The following is a 17608-nucleotide window of genomic DNA, read 5'->3' on the forward strand; positions in this document are numbered from 1 at the left end:
GTAGCATCTTTACATTTATAAAATGGCTTGCATTTTCTGCAGTGCTTTTCAGACATGCAATATTCACTTCGTACATGAAAGTTTACTTGAGACCTTTACTTTGTCATCAGATTCTATAAGGTCTATACATTCTCTTCTTCAGCCACTCTTTTCAGTATGTCACGCTTGCTTCTTGTGATGTTACCAACGTCTCTTTCTCTCATCTTCATATTCCTTCGGGGATCTCCTCCAAGAGATTGTCATCTCTACTGGGATACATCATATAGGGTTTTCTCAATGTATACCTTTTCTCAAAGACTTTTTGTGTAATGGGCACAATCACTGGTGTTGTGCATGGCGTGACTTCTGGCTTCCAGCATATAGGAAAGATGGGGGTGGGATTTCTTGAAGAGGCATTCACCTGCTCCTCTACACTCCCCCTTCTGATCGATTCATTGACCACTCCTTCATCAGTCTCCCAATCCTGGCATCTTCTCTTGAAGAAATGCTTCTTTGGAGTCCAGATCTTTATCACTCCCTTCAGGGTTCCTGCTGATTTTACGTGTTCATCAACACTCCAGGTCGCGTAACTGCACTGTCCATTCGGATTGCAATAGATCCATTGTCCTACATATTTCTTGTGATCTCTTGGATGCAGGAATTTTGTTCCCTCACATGCTAAGATGTTGGATTCTATATATAATTCCTGATGTTTTCATCAGTCAACTCCTTGGGTCCAAACTCTGATTCGACATTGATCAAGATCTTCATTCCTACTGCTTTCTTTTCTGTCTTCTTGCACTGTATAATAATTAATCTGATCGCACAAAATCCAAACATCACCATCACTAATACTGCTCCAAGAAACTTGAAGATGTTCGCCATTCACGGTGTAATGCATGAGAAGATAGACACGAACAAACTGTCATCTCCAATGTCTTCTGTCTCATCTTCCATCTAGTCATGCAGTTTTTTCAGCAACATTATGGCCTCTGTCAAGGTCCCATTCTCGTCATCATGAGAAGGTATGAACATGCAACATGATGGCCTGAATTTGGTGCAAACCGTTCGATCCATCACTGTGATCATATCAAGGAAATATCTGTTCTGGAGGGTCGTCAGTCTTATGGCCCTCAATTCTTTTTTAATAGCATTGAGTCCCATTATGGTAGTGTTGTTTGTCTGCAGGAGCACCAAGGGTTTGATTTCCAACCACTTTGCATTCGCCATCGTCTGTATTCCAGGCATAAAGATAGCCGTGAATTTCGCTGAAGTCTGGCTGAACATCCTGTGTTCATATGGAATAGCGTCAAAGGTTTCTAACGATTTAGCTGAGAAATAATTCTCCCTCCTTGTTTGATTGAGAAATTCAAGTGATCTTCTCCTCTGCAAATGGGCATCTGCTTTTGGAAACTCTCCAATATTCAGGTCACTCTCAGGAATCACTAATGCTGGTACATGGATAAGCGCTATAGAACACATGCCTCCCCAGTCCTTGGGCAGCTTCATGTATGCTCTGGACCCACAAGCACAATAGTGGTCCATTAAGACAGACGTTCCATCCTTCATACTTGGAACATCAAAAATGCGGCCACACTGGTGATTCTTTCCGACCTTCCTCATGCCATTAATTCTGAAACACAAGACCGCACTCTTTATAGATAGTATCTGCAATGGTTCTCCGTTATCATCGACCCATGTCAACAATTTTGCAATGTTTGGCCATTGATCCTTGAATTCTTTTTCTGTGGTTAACACAACTTCTTCTCACTGTCTGGTTATCGCTGCTGCTTTGCACACAACCAATCCAATGTAGCTATGAAAAATTTGGAAGTTCCCATGGCATAAGGTATGAGAGCGCAGACATAGCAACTCTCCTTAGATGTTCTCTCTCCCACCTTGTTCGGTTGTAGGTCAAATGGTCGAATCTAAATGGTCAACAGGACAAATGGTCGACACCAAAAGGTCGACAGGTCAAATGATCAAATTTTTTTGTTTGTTTTTTTACATTATCTTTTTTTGTGGAGGCCCCCCAACCCCCTTTTTTTTGCTAAAACCCCTTTTTTCCCTAAACGAAAACCTGAAAAATATATATAACTAAAAAAAAATTCGATCATTTGTCCAGTCGACCAAATTGTGTCGACCATTTGTCTGTCGACCATTTGACTAGACACCACTTTGTTCATGTGCTGGTAACACATGTTATTACCCATGTGTGCTGTGGTATTTAGATATGTGTTTATCCCATTATTATATTCCTCTGCATTTCTCATGTGCCTTCCCAACATAATGGTTGCATCCCATGGACAGATACTCTAAAGCAGCTATACTCTGGGGAAATAACACAAGGGGCTTTGGCTCAGGGGTAATGGGGAAATCTACAAGAATTCCTGGAGTGGGGAGGTTCAAAGGGATATCTCCCTTATTTGGATCAATGAGACAAAAAAAGCAAATCAGAAGAAATAGAAGGGAACAAAGCATAATTGTGCACATGTATGTCACAAACCAACATATTAATCCCCACCACTTGTGTCATTCCTGTATTGGTTGAGCTTGCTCATTTTCCGAAAATCGTGCCAGCTTCAATATTTCTCATCTTTACTTCAAGTCTTTAAGGAAGGAAAAACACAATCAATCAGGTAATGACAAGAGATGTGGCAGTAATAATATGTGTCTACTATTGCCACAAGTAGCCTACTGATCACTGGGATAGTTTTAGGATTTTGTGCAAAAAAAGTGTGAATGTCCACATCTCTTCTGAGAAGAGCAGGATAAACTTGAAGGATAAACACAAAAACAGCAAGTTTAAGTCTATGGGCATCTCCATTTGTCAGAACCACAAATGGGAACTCTGTGAGAAACGAGCCTGGGAACTGCTCACGTTTTCAGTCATCAAATTTGAATTCTAGGTTGGGCATGTTTGCAATACGTCAACACTTTCTAAAGTCCAATTTCAAAAGATCTCTGTGACTCTCGGCATGCGTTGCATGCCTGCTATAATATCAATATGGAGTGCTCATGTCGAATCACAGTCCAAATGCAATTTTCATTTTTAATCAACTAGTAGTTTTACAGTTGGGGGTACGTGGCATCGCCGGTATATGGTTTCACGACGTTCAGGTGGATCCACACTCATCTCCCTTGGACTTTTACTGCTGGGGGAATGACATTTTTAACAGTAAAGGGACCGTCAAACCTTTGCTCGTGCCACTTCCATTAGCACAGTGTCACCAACAAATAGTCTAGGTGCTGATAATTGTTCACTTGATCCGGTTGCTGAATGGTTTTCATCTGTGTTCTGAGACCGACGCCCCTGGCGCTTGAGTTGATCTGAAATGAGAGAGATGCTAGAAGTCATGCATATCAAATAGTCACGTAACTCATTTCCTAAAGTTTTTGCTGTACTCTGGGCATCACTTCTACTCCTCGATGGAGGAGTGAAAAGTGTTCTCATTTGCCTTCCCGTCACTAATTCATGGGGTGTGAGGTAGTGGTCGGAATCAGGCTGATTCCTTAGGGAATACAAAGCTAGGGGTAAGCAATGTAGCCATCCCTTCTTCAAAGTCAGCTTGAGTTTGACAACTCTTTCCTTAAGGAGGCCATTGAGTCTCTCACATATCCTGTTCACTTGTGAGTGATAAGCTGAAGAAAACCTATGCTTAATACTCAACAATAGTCCTATCTGTTCGAAAACTTCATTGACAAAATGTGGCCCATTATCGGATATCAGTACTTCACACACACCCCATCTTGGAAAGACTTCACATAATATTCCAGGAGTGGAACACACTATCCATGTGTTAGTAAAATAATTAATCTTGTTAAGGTTTGTCATCAAAACTCTTCCCAAAATGTTAACTGGTGCCTGTCGTCAATACAACAATTGAACAGACATGTCACACTCTGTTATGGAGACTGGTAATTTGTCAGTAAAAGGAACTCGACTCATAGCTCAGAGAATCCCTGAGCATTGATGGCAATTCCCGACATTGGATATTTTCCCTCTCATATGCATGAGCGAGTAGCCCCAATGTCTACTAAAAAGCTGTCCCCCTCTTGAGAATTGGCCTTTCTGTACATACGCGTGCAATGTGCCACAAGTCCAACATAGAGGAGGAGCCTGTCTGACTAGCCCCCTTGGTTAAACCCTCTTGCACATTATGATTCTCATTTTGTGCATTCTGAAACCCACCTTGATTGTTCAGGAATCCACTGCTTCCCCTATAGGCCATGCCTCTACCTCATCGCATGAACTAATTCCCTCATTGGTCCATCAGGCACTGGGTATTCGCCTGCAAAGTACCCACTGCTTGCTGTATTCCCAACCCTTCTTTGCTTGTCAATACCACCCCTTCTATGGCATATTTTGACAATTTCTTCTGACCCAATTTGTCTTATTCAATTTCCCTCGCCTCATCTTTCTTTCTGTTTTTCTTCTGCAACCGCCAACAGTAATGCACTATTGTCTCCTGTATTTCAGCCCATAGCTTTGCTTCCATTCCCACTTGCTTTTTCATTTGCCTCTGTACTTGCTCGGGCAAACCCTGACATAAAATGTGGTAAAATAATGCCACTGTTTTTTCCCACGGCTTGTGCATTTCAAGGGTTCAGCAATCTTGAATGTCCTGAATGTAAGTAATAGGGCCCTTCTCTTTGTTTATTTTGCGTGTCATGATTGCACCTATGTCTGATGTGTCGGGATACTGCACCCTGACAGTCCTCCTAACATCTGCCCTGCAATTATTAAATGGTGCTCCATCGTGCGTTGTATTCTGTGCTGCCACACTTGAATAGCCTACTCTCCTCCGTATGTCATCAGCTCTTTCCCCAAGAATGGTTGCGAGGAGATCCTTAATGTCCGCTAATGCAAAGGTATTACCTCCTGTCCTTTTTTTCCAATTCATGAATCCATTTTCCTGTACCCAATGTCAAACTCGGGAGTTTGCATCTTAAATTATCCGTATCCATCTGTGGCCATGGAATCTACTGTGGTCTTGCTCCCCCTTATCCAATAAGGGAAACTGTGTAAACCCTAACACGCAATCAGCTCCCATCATCTGCCTATCCATGGTAGGGTCAATGGTTCCTGACCGTCTCCTCCCTGGTAACAATCTTAACCTGCTCACATATGGCAGTGATTATCCTTTACGCTATACAATTGTCCTCTAGGACATTCTGGATATGCTATGGGATCTGTCTCCGATACTTCCTACTGTGAAGTTCTCTTCCACTAGTGCTATTCTGGATGTCCTGCCGTTGCTCCCTTTAATGGAAGGACCTCTATCCCATTGTATTGCTGGACTTGGCTCCATTAGCACTTTCTGAATGAAGTTAATATCAAGCTCTCGCTGTCTTCTCTTACGTTATAATTCATCTAGTTGTCTTCGCTTTCTCGCTTCCCATCTAATTTTTTCCTCTTCCTGTCTCATCTCTTCTCTCCTTACTTCTGCTCTGCTTTCTTCCTTTTCTCTTCGTCTCTGTATCCTTTCATCCCTTAATTTCTGCGCTTCCTCCTCTTTCCTTCTTTCTCTTATGTCCCTATCTTCTATTGCACTCTGCCTGTTGTCATACTTTCTTTGCTCTTCTCCCCTTTCTTCTTTCTTTTGTTGCTCTTCCTGATACATCTGTTCTTGTTGCTGTCTGTTCTTTCTTTTGTGCTCATCTTTCTTCAACCTCTTTTCTTGTTCTCTGTCTTTTCTATCCTGTTTGTCCTTATCTTCCTTTTGCCTAACTTCCTCGATGCTTTTACCATCTAGCTTGAGTGGTATCTGTCCTTCCATCCATTCCTTCTGCACAAGCGTTACCTTGTCAGCTTTATCCTTCTCTCCTGTCCATCTCTTAATCTCTCATTCTATCTCTTTTGATACATTTGATTGTTCACTTGTATCCACTTTTTCCTGCAAGGTAGTAAAGATCTCTTCTTTTCTCTTACTCTCTTCTGGACTATTGTAAATGCTATAAGCGGGCTGCTCATATAGCGGATTACTACACTCTGTGCTGCTTTCAGTTCCTTTAACGGATACAGCCCTACTTCTTCTGCACTAGAATCTCTTACTTCGAGTGAGGTAAGGGGAGCTGAGGGCTAGACACCTTCCTCCTTGCACTGATTAAGCATCCACTCTTCGGGTGGCGGATCCTCTCTCTCTTCCTGGTACATTTTCCAAAGCTCTAGAATAGCTAACCTTTTCTCCAATTTCTTCCCTGTGTACGCAGCGTGCAAGTATGTGGTGATGTGCTGAAATACCATAAATGCATCAGAGGGGTGATATCTCCCATTGTGATGAGTCTCAATTGACGGTCAATACTTACCAGACTTTATAAAAATACCCTTACCAAAAACAACAAATATGAGCACGCTCCAACAATGGCTTCTCAAAACCTTTCCAATGACCTTTGTCAATTCCTGGATTGGTAAAAACCACTTCCCTAAATAGAAAATCTAACTTCTTGACTTTATATACATTTTTCTACAACTGTTCGTATCGCTCCTCAATACCTTAATCCAATACAAATACATAAACACCGCTATTGACAATGATCCCCCTTCTGGCCACGGCATGAACATCTTATCTGATGTACCTTTCACCCATTCTGCACTATATTCTTTGAGCTTTGGCATATGCTTTGGCAATGTCTTACATAAATGCATCAGAGGGGTGATATCTCCCATTGTGATGAGTCTCAATTGACGGTCAATACTTACCAGACTTTTTAAAAATACCCTTACCAAAAACAACAAATATGAGCACGCTCCAACAATGGCTTCTCAAAACCTTTCCAATGACCGTTGTCAATTCCTGGATTGGTAAAAACCACTTCCCTAAATAGAAAATCTAACTTCTTGACTTTATCTACATTTTTCTACAACTGTTCGTATCGCTCCTCAATACCTTAATCCAATACAAATACATAAACAAACAGAATAGTTGACTCTTCACTTTTAAACCAGTGTGATCACCCTTTTTTCCTCTCTGCCCCTAATCAAATAGTCTGATAACAAAGTTTAGCTTGTTTCCTTATATGGACCTGTCCATACGTACAGATTTTTTGTTGGGATCTGTGTTGGTACAACCTCTTCTGTTGGCGACCTTATATTTAAAAATTAAGGCTTTTCAACCGTGTCGCATCTGTGTGGCATTAGTTGGAGAACCAATCCCCTACCTCCTTGGTTTAGACAAAAATCAAAAGATGGTCTGCCACTCAAAGATTGCGCCACACATAAGTCTTTTCAACAAACACAAAAAGCCCTTTATTCCTTGTTTACACGTGTTTTGGCTGCTCAACAGCCTTTCTCAAAACAAATAGGGCATTAACAAAAGACCAATCATATTCTGTGTACAATATTGTATGAGCATATTCATATATTAAACCCCACAGAAGAACAATAAGAACAGCGGGTTAGAAATTTCGAAAATTATTTTACATAATTTGAAGAGTAAACATTAAAATCATAAGAATTTCACCCAAAAACATGTAAACAATGGCATTTGTCAATCATTGCGAACAAACATGAGACAAAACAAGAGAAAATAAAATAAAATAAAATACAAATAAAAATAATAAAAACAGACAAATAAAAAAAGAATATTTTAGCATGATTAATATTAATTTGTTCGTTTTTACAATTTTTGTTCCTAGTTCAAATAACTTCTTGTATACTTCCTCGTCCTCCTTAATCCTATTGTTATGTCTTTGTATTATATTATGTAATACATTATTAGGTGTAGGATATAAAGCATCTTCCGTTTGACACTCTCCGTTTATGCAATAATAAAAATAAATGAAAAACTCTGTCTTTTTTCTTATTAGTCCCGGGTAAATCCCTATAGTCAAGATAATGTAAAATAAATTTGCAATCCAATTGCGTATTCCTCATAGAACTATTTACACATATTTGTTTTAATATCTTTGATCATGCGCTGTTAATACACCTCTCCTTTAAACTTGTACCAGCATAACGTGAACACTATACGGTCCTGTTATGTATTTGAAGCTGCACAATTCTAAATGAGATAAGTACCGTAACTGCGCCTCACTTTATATAGTTCCTTAGTCATTGAGATACCTTTTGTGCTCCTCGTTATTAAAACTAACCATAACTGTTCCGTGCATCCCTCCCGTTAGTTTTAGGCATTCCTGTGTTATATGCTCCACATTATTTATGACTAGCAGAGATAGTCCGTGTGTCCCCTTGCGTATGCTTTGAAGCCTGAATGCGGGCATAGAAAAACGTCTCCTTTCCCCTGTCCGGAAGCACACAGAGTCTGGTTACCTCGAGTGCTTTCAGTCCAGTCTCCTTGCGTCGGCCTCGCACAGTAATGGGCCGTCGCGCGGGTCTTCCATGTAATCTATAGTGTCACCATAGTTATAGCGGCCATCCTTTCTTAGTTTCTAGTTTGGTTTTCATGACGGCCATCTTGAAATGGTTTAGAAATCAGGACCATGCATTAAAATCACATTATTATTCCCTATTCACAGCATTGTGTACACATTTGTAAACCCCATATGTATCAATAAAATGCAATTAAATGTTTTGAATACCTTCTTTCAATTTAAAAAACATTTTAAATTCTTGTGATTTAACCATTTATGCATTCTGTAAAGGTCAAATGACCCTGTGATTTTCTAATACCTCGTAAACACTCATTTTATACAATGTTACCATATTAGAAAGGTATACATTTCGAGATCACACAATACACTCACATCGGTGAATCCTAGAACAGGCATTGTCTCCCATATGTCAGAAGTATTCAGAGATCCCCTTCATGGATAATGTATAAATACGTATTGGTGCCACATCAAGTTTATACTTTAAACCAGTTCATGTGTAGGTTTCCCAAGAGCATATATATATATATATATATATATATATATATATATATATATATATATATATATATATATATATACATATATAAAAATTGCCAGTGATGTCATCTCTAACTCCCTCATGGTCAGCCGCTTCTCGAAGCAACGTGCTGGGGGTAGATCTCTCTCCGCAGCAGGGGCCTCCCTCTGGAACAGCCTGCCTGCCTCCCTGAAACTTGAGGAGAACCACCTCCGGTTCCGGAAGCACCTCAAAACCTTCCTCTTCGCTTCTGCCTTCTCTCTCCCTCTCCCCTGCTAAACCTGCTTAACTCCCCCCTGAATTCTACACTTAACCTGCATCTGGGCCACTCTCAGCGACCTCGGTCCAGGGCCCAGCCACTCTCCACTTGCACTGCCCCCCTGGCTCCCCCTGCACTGTGGGACTGTCACTGTATCCCTACAGCCCCCTACCCAGCACTTGCTCTTCACTTACCTCGCACTTGCCACCAGCTGGCCCTTTTATTTATTATTTATCATTTATTATTTTATTACGCCACTTACCTTGTACTGCACTTTTCCCCCCACCTCCTCCCCCTGCACTTTCTCCTTTTCCCCTTACCTCTGCACTTGCGCGATCTGAATGACACCTGGCCTAGTAGGATCGCTTGTCCGTCTTCCCCTTGTTTCCCCCCCTCCCTGCCTCGTCGCGCCTTGAAACACTTGTGTATAGGCGCGTTACAAATACCATATCATATCATATCATATCATATCTTTGATGTCCTGGGTGTTAGTCTTTGCAGTGCACGGTAGTGGCGCGAGTTATGGTTGCTTAGCTTACCATAACTGGCGAATTTCAAGGGTTTTTCGGTTTTACTTGGAACCATAACGTCCCTTTAACAAAGTTTTTTCACTGAATTTCATAGGTTTTTAGTAGCGCAACTTAACCATAACATCCCTTTAACAAATTTTTTTCACTGAATTTCATAGTTTTTTAGTAGAACAACTTAACAATAATGACTTTGACTTTATATACATGTCATATGGAACTGACTAGATCTCTTCTTATGAACTTGATGTCCGCAAACTTATTTAATGTTCGCGGACATGTTCGGAGAACAGTACCACTCCCTAAAAACTGTGGGGGGGGGTGGTGGGGTATGTTTGATTGTTATATCATAATATAGGAACATTTAACAAATTCAAAAAGCAGCACACAAACACATTCTATATAGTAATACATAAGAAATGTAACCCATATATGTAACACACTAACCATTCATTTAAATACTATATGTTCTGAAATGGAATATACCACAAGAAGATAAATTGGCTTCCAGCATAATTACCTCACAGACACAACAGAACTGAGAACAAGACCAGACCCACTGAATACATAGGACTTATCTTACCAGAAATAGTAAGTGTACTTCATTTTACTCATATATTTATAAACTTTCTGTATTAGATTAAAAAATATATTATCTTTTTTTTTTCTCACAGAAATGTCTAGTACTCTGGAATGGCTAGAGGACAATTTCCCACATGAAGAAATGTCACAAGATAGTGAAACTAATGATAAACACGTTATAATATAAACCATTTATTTATTATTTTTTTATATACATTTAACATATATATTATTTTTTTGTAGAGAGCATACCAAAATAGAAAAAACTTCAGAAAACCCTGTTATGGATAACAGTCTTCACAATATAGAAGAAAAAATGGATGTATTGTTGGCTAATTTTAATAATTTAAAAAACTTTTGCAGAAAATCATTTCAAACCAAAAACCTCGTACCATTGCCCCACATGTACTTGTCCCTCCTCACCATATCCCAGTCAATTATCCCCAAATCCTCTCCATAATCCAAAACGTTTTGATGAGACTTCCATCCCTTCTTCACCTAATACCAATCAAGTTGAAACCCCAAATTCTCCTGTTTTTGTTTCTGTTTCTGCCGCACATTCTCTGTCATAAATTATTAATATATGTTAAATAAAGTTTCATTTTTATATTGTATTGTGAATAGTTTCCGTTTTTTTTTTTTAAAAACAATAAAAGTGTCCGCGGACACTGCGAGTGTTCTGAAATGTTCGTACATAAACGAAAATGGAGGTGTCCTGAAGAACACCACACCTGTTCGTACTGTTCGCTAGCAAGTTGAAACTGTTCTAAGAACACACGTGGTGTCCTGAAATGTTCGTAAAGAAACAAAAATTAAAGTGTTCTAAAGAACACTATATCTGTCTGTAATGTTCGCTATCAACTTAAAACTGTCCTAAGAACAAAATTGGTGTCCTGAAATGTTCGTAAATAAACGAAAATGTTGTGTCCTGAACAACAGTACAACTGTTCGTAGTGTTCGCTAGCAACATGAAACTGTACTAAGAACACACGCGGCATCCTGAATTGTTCATAAACAAACAAAAATTAAAGTGTCCTAAAGAACACTATACCTGTCCGGTACTGTTCGCTAGCAAGTTCAAACTGTTCTAAGAACGCTATTGGTGTCCTGAAATGTTCGTACGTAAACGAAAATGGAGGTGTCCTGAAGAACACTATACCTGTTCGTAGTGTTCACTACCCAATTGAAACTGTTCTAAGAACACAATTGGTGTCCTGAAATGTTCGTACATAAACGAAATTACACGTGTCCTGAAGAACACTATATCTGTCCTTACTGTTCGCTATCAAGTTTAAACTGTTCTAAGAACACACGCGGTGTCCTGAAATGTTCGTTTCACGTGTGACGCACTTTTAATTACTTCAGAACCCGAACAGTGTCCGTAGGACATCAATGCGCATGCGCTAACCAATCTCCGTGCACTTGGTGTCCTGCGGTCAGGCGCTTCCTTCGCGGACTAGTTCGCGAACGGATCATATGACCGCGCCCACGCTCATCGTGTGTCCTGAAATGCTGACACTGTTCGTGTCCCCGAACAATTTAAAAGTACATTTTCAGTTAATCCATAATATTTTTCAATAAAATCTCACCATGGCACAAGTCCCACATAGCAATTTTGAGTTTTTGTGTTCGATCTGTCCGCGGACAGTGCGCATGTCCGCGAACCGCGCACAAGCACCCCTATAAAAGACCACGCCCAAGAGCTTATTCCCATTGTGTTTCTGGCTATTCTTCAGAACACAGTGATTTTTGCTGCCACCTGCAGACTACACCATCATCGAGATGGCATCCTTGGCTGCTGAACTGCCACTTGGTTGTGCACCTGCTTCAGCACCACCCCCACCCCCTCCACCTCCACCACCTCCCCAAGGGCCTGAAGAGGGGAACAGGAGTGAGGATGCGGAGGAGGAAGAAGAGGATGATGAGAATGAGGTAGAGGAAAACCCTACTACCCGCACTAGGCGTGAGTCTTGGGTTTGGCGGTTATTTACCATTCATGGTAATGTTCCTAAGACTCGTGCGAACCGTGTTTGCAATGAGTGCAAAATGATACTCAGTCGCGGGAAGCACAGTAAGTACAGCTTTGGGACCACTACTATGAAGCGACACCTGAGGTCATTTCACTCTGGGGCTATTCGCAGGGTTGTACCTTGCGAAGAACGTAGCAGGTTGATTTCCTCTACTCTATCCTCTGTTTCTGATCCTGTCACCACAAGGACCACCTCTCTGGGACAGCGTCTTCCTCAAGCTGCCTCACAGGCCATACAGAATGCTGATGACCCTTACCTTTCGAGGGTCACAGTTGTATGTATGTACTGTGACACAGTACTCTGCAGGGGGAGCGACTTCGAAGTGCTTTTGAGACTATTGTCTCAGAGCACGAGAAGACCTGCTCACTACCCAAATAAAACCCACTCTACATCTTCCTCTCTAAGCTCGCCCTTTCTTATCCCTGTGGTTGGTGTCCCCCCCTTTACCCTCCTTTACCCTCCTCTCCTAGTGTGTCGTGTCTGAAAAACCAAAAAAAATACAAAATTACATAAAAAAAAAAAATAAGGCTCTTTTCAGAGCCGCCTTTCCCAGTTAAAAAATAGAAGTGAAAATAAATGAAGCAGGGCTCTTTGTATTTTTTAGAAGTCCGTGGACAGTTCGCGAACATTAAAAATATTGGGTTGCTACTCCATCACAAACATTGTAATTTTCTCTGGAAAGAAGTGGTGGCTCTGAAAAGAGCCTATGGGTGGTGTTTGTAAGTCAAAAATTGTAAATGCTTAACATCTACTTCAAAATCGTTTTTGTAATTCCAAAAAAGGTCGCAATGCATTTTGTACATTTCTCAGAAAAATCTGATTGCCAGCATAAGTAAGATGGACTCCATCTCTGCGAAAAATGTATGTACTACAAAACATAATATTTTCATTGTGAAAAGAAGACATGCCAAAATATCTTAGTAAGGCACAAACAGCCTTATTAACATTGCGCCTTGCTTTTTCCATTTGTGGACCAAATGAAGAAGAACGAAGCCACATTTGTCTCTGCGCAATCCGTGAAAATATCACTTGAGAATTAGGAAACATGTCCATAACCTTCCTAAATCCTTCTTTCATAGCAAATTGCAAAAAAATTCCAGTCACATGTCCTAAACTGTTCCCTCCACAATGAATTACAATTATGTCTGGATGTTGCTCTGTCTCCAAAGTAGCACAGAGAGATAGCAAGTCCAACCACTTCATTCCACGTACTCCATGCCAGTGTACTTCCACATGTGGGAATCCAAGATCTACAGCTACTCCACAGCTTTCTGCATGCACCTTCAACCAATGTATCCACGAATCTCCTAAAATCCAAACAATCTATTTTCTGAAACACACAGCCATAGCTATCTTTTGTTCTCTCAGCAAAAAGATTATCTGAGAAAATCTCTCCTGGCACAACACACCCACCAAACTTTCCTGACCAATCCCTTTCAGTGCTTATTCTCATTTGCATGACTTCTGAACCCAAAAATCCCTGGATGTAACTCCCGATGTCCTGGAACTACCGCCATGTCCGCGGACATATCGTAACATGAACAGCCCTTCTACCATTTCCACTACACTCTCTCTGCCATTCCCTCATTGGATGTACCTCAAAAATCACATGACCATGCACCAATCACATTCAAGACCTCTACATCTAACTGCATCAACATAGATCAGCACTGCAAATGTACTCTGAATCTCTCTAAGTACAAGTGTCATATCATTGGCAAGCAGCATCTACCACAAATACTGTACAACTCTTCAAGATTTCTACTTGCAGCTCCATGCATATCTATATGCATGAACACAAACTTCAGGTATGCATATTTTCTGTATAGTACATGACATAGCTCTCAACCATTTTTATTTTACAGGCGGGTGAAATCACCCGATTTTGTTTTTAGCGGGTGAGACGCCCATTGGAATGAATGAGCGTGCAGGAGGCTTGGCGGGTGAGTCTGCCCTTTACAAGGCGTGTGACACCCGCCAAAAGCGTGTGACTTGAGAGCTATGGTAGATGAACACATTTTCAAACAGACTTTTACCTTGTAAAATCTGTTAAATGAATTTACTGTACTTTTTTCAATTTCCTAAAATCAACTACCACTTATACACTTTTATACTTTTTACTTTCTTTAAACACACACACTCAAATCATGTTAAACTAACATTTTTTAAATGAAATATATAGACTACATATATTCAAACAAAATTGCATGCAAACACAATCTATGTTTAAACCTTTATAAAAATACTTATACAATTTCATATTTTTTGTTTTTATTTATTTATTTACTTAATTACTTTAAATTAGACATGACATTGAGGCGCTATTACCTAGAACAGTTTACTTACAGAAATAGTGGTATTCACTAATATATTATAAATTTCACAAGACATAGTAAAGATATTTTATTTTTGCTACAGTTAGTCATTCAATACAATTTGTTCATTAAGAACATATCATATGCACTGAACTGATGCAATGTATCTTATGTAAATAAATTAGTTCAATGGTTTTACAGAAGGCACTGAGGATTTCAATTTAAAAAATCAATATCTGAATTAAAAACAGTGCTATATACAAACAAAGTTACTAATTTGAAGCTTTCACAGTTGCAGCGAAGACCAGTTTGCTGAAAAGAAGCAGCCAAATTCGAAGAAGAAAGAAAAACTAAGAAGTTACCTGTTAATTTAAAAAAAAAAGTAAGTAAAATATCACCATATTATTTATATTATTAATCAAATATACTATAACATTAATACCAGCTATTTTGGTTTCTTAAAATAGAGATTTTGTACCATTTTGTCCAAAAATTTCCATGTCGTAAACAGCGATTTACAACCAGAATGGCCCACAAATTTCTATTTTTGGACACACAAATTAGCCAACTGAACCACTACAATTTTCATATTATAGAACAAACAACTGTTTTAATTGTATACATTACATTTACTATTTGTACTTTTCCACACCACTAGCTTACTTTTTTTTGTCATCTGAACCCCAGTTTAGTGACACATAAATTCAAGAATACCTACCCCTACTAGTTTTAGTTCCCAATGCACAATCACACACCATTACATACATCTTTATCATCTTACTCAAACACTCATGCACACAGCACACATACATTCCAGAACACCCCAACCCATATCTTCTTTATTTTTTTCAACAGACCCTAAAGAATGCCTACCAAAAGACAACTCTGTAGAAAGCCACGCAAAATTAGAGCAAATGAAAATAAAGGTGTCCAACATAAGCACCATCTCTAGCAGAATTTGTAAAAAAAGTTGAAACAAAACAGCTAATACAATCATTTAGTGAAACACAAGAAGTTTCAAGTACAACAACTTCGCTTCCTCTATCAAAATGTAAAACAAACCAAAAAACAATTAACAGAAAATCACCTATCAGTACAGATAAAACTACTTCTTTAAATTTTAATATAGTGCAAAGTAAGCATACCAAGAAAAGTATTTTAGACAAAATATACCGTCACAAAGTCCTTCAAAATCTTATAAAAACAGGAGAGAAATCAGGTTCAAAGCTTAAAACCTATCGTAGGAAATTAATCTTAGAAGCATTGATGGACAGTGCAATTCTTCTCAAAAGAAATTTATTTATTTTACTGTTAAACAAAATGAAACCACTAACAAAACTAATAACTAAATTACAAAAAAGACTTCTCAATAAGCGAAATATCAACAGAAAGAACTTCTTAAGTATCTGCGGAGGTGAATGGAATCACACTACGAGCACAGAACCATATTTTAATGAAGAAGCGTACAAACAAAAGCAAACAAATACAATTGCCATAAATAGCAGTGGTCGAGGTTATGAAAAAGTGAATAATACCATAATGGAACAAGAAGTACTCCTTACAAAAATATGCCCTGAAAACTTAGAATTACCACTCCATTCAACTGAATCAGAACGTCTATTGTACAAATGGCCATGCACGTCAATGTGTAACATTCCCAAACAATGTTTCAAATCTTTACAGAATGCAACGTCCAATGCAGCAATCTTTAATTATATTAGTAAATGGAGTACCTACAAAAGACAAAAAAATATGGCAACAGCTGGTAGATTTATATAAAGTTAGACAAGCCTTCCAATATCTTAAAGAGAATAATGAATATTACAAAGAAATTAATATTGAAGAAAACTTGAAAGATACAACTGAAATAATTCAAGAAACACAAGAAGCTGGTCAATTTGAGCTACTAGATCCTGCTACAATATCAAATACTTTAGACCATTATACAATTCATCCTTTGCACTGTAATGACACCGTACAAGATGTACTAGAAACTTACCAAATGCGTCAAACAAAAGGATCACCAATCAGTATATGGGAAAAAAGTATAGAAGCACGTGCTTTTCCTCTACTCTTTCCTACTGGCAAAGGAGGAAGGTATGATGATAGACCTATTCAAATATCAGCTTCAGAATACAGCTCATTACGAATGTATTCTGAAGATCCCAGATTTAGACAAAATGTTGCACATATATTAAAATCAGGATCACACTTTCAAAATATGACAGCTACACAATTATTAGAGAAAGTGCAACAAAAGGATGAGGTTTTACAATCAAATATTACAAATCTATTAGCAAATATGCGTGGTACTAACGAGTACTGGTTTTGACGTCATGGAGATGTACGTTGTATGATCAGAAACCTTGGCCCAGCCACTTGGTTTGTTACATTAAGTTGTGCAGAATATGCATGGGAAGATTTACATGCTTTCCTACGCATATCAAACGAAAACAAAACAAACATAGATATTCTAACACCTGGAGAACTTTGTTCTTTGGATCCTGTTAATGTTTCAAGATATTTTCACCATCGCTTCATTGCTATGCTACATTTTATTTGTAATAAAACTGTTCCTCCCCTTGGAGAAGTGCAACACTTCTTTTGGAGAAAAGAATACCAAGCCAGAGGAGCACCACATATCCACATGCTTTTATGGATTAAAGATGCTCCTAAATTTGGTCAAGACAGTGATGCCACTGTTTTACAGTTTATTGAAAAATATGTCACTTGTGAAATTCCATCAGAAGCCACAAATAGTGATCTTCATGCACAAATTTTACAATTTCAAAGACACAAATGTGGAAAATATTGTCGCAAATACAAAAACAAAGGCAAATACTACACCAAAGGCCGATTTGGTTTCCCTAGACCAGTTACAAATACAGGTGAAGTAAACAACCTCATGTCTTCAGTTAGATATAGTGTTAAAGGTAAGTCACCTAAAAATACATATTACATAAAAAGAAAAGAAGAAGAAAAATATATCAATGATTATAATGCAATCATTGCCCACTTATGGAATGCAAACATAGATGTGCAGCACATTGCAGACAATTCTACTG

Source organism: Ambystoma mexicanum, chromosome 7q (assembly GCF_040938575.1).
Source record: "Ambystoma mexicanum isolate Mex_15411 chromosome 7q, UKY_AmexF1_1, whole genome shotgun sequence".
NCBI classification, from domain to species: domain Eukaryota; kingdom Metazoa; phylum Chordata; class Amphibia; order Caudata; family Ambystomatidae; genus Ambystoma; species Ambystoma mexicanum.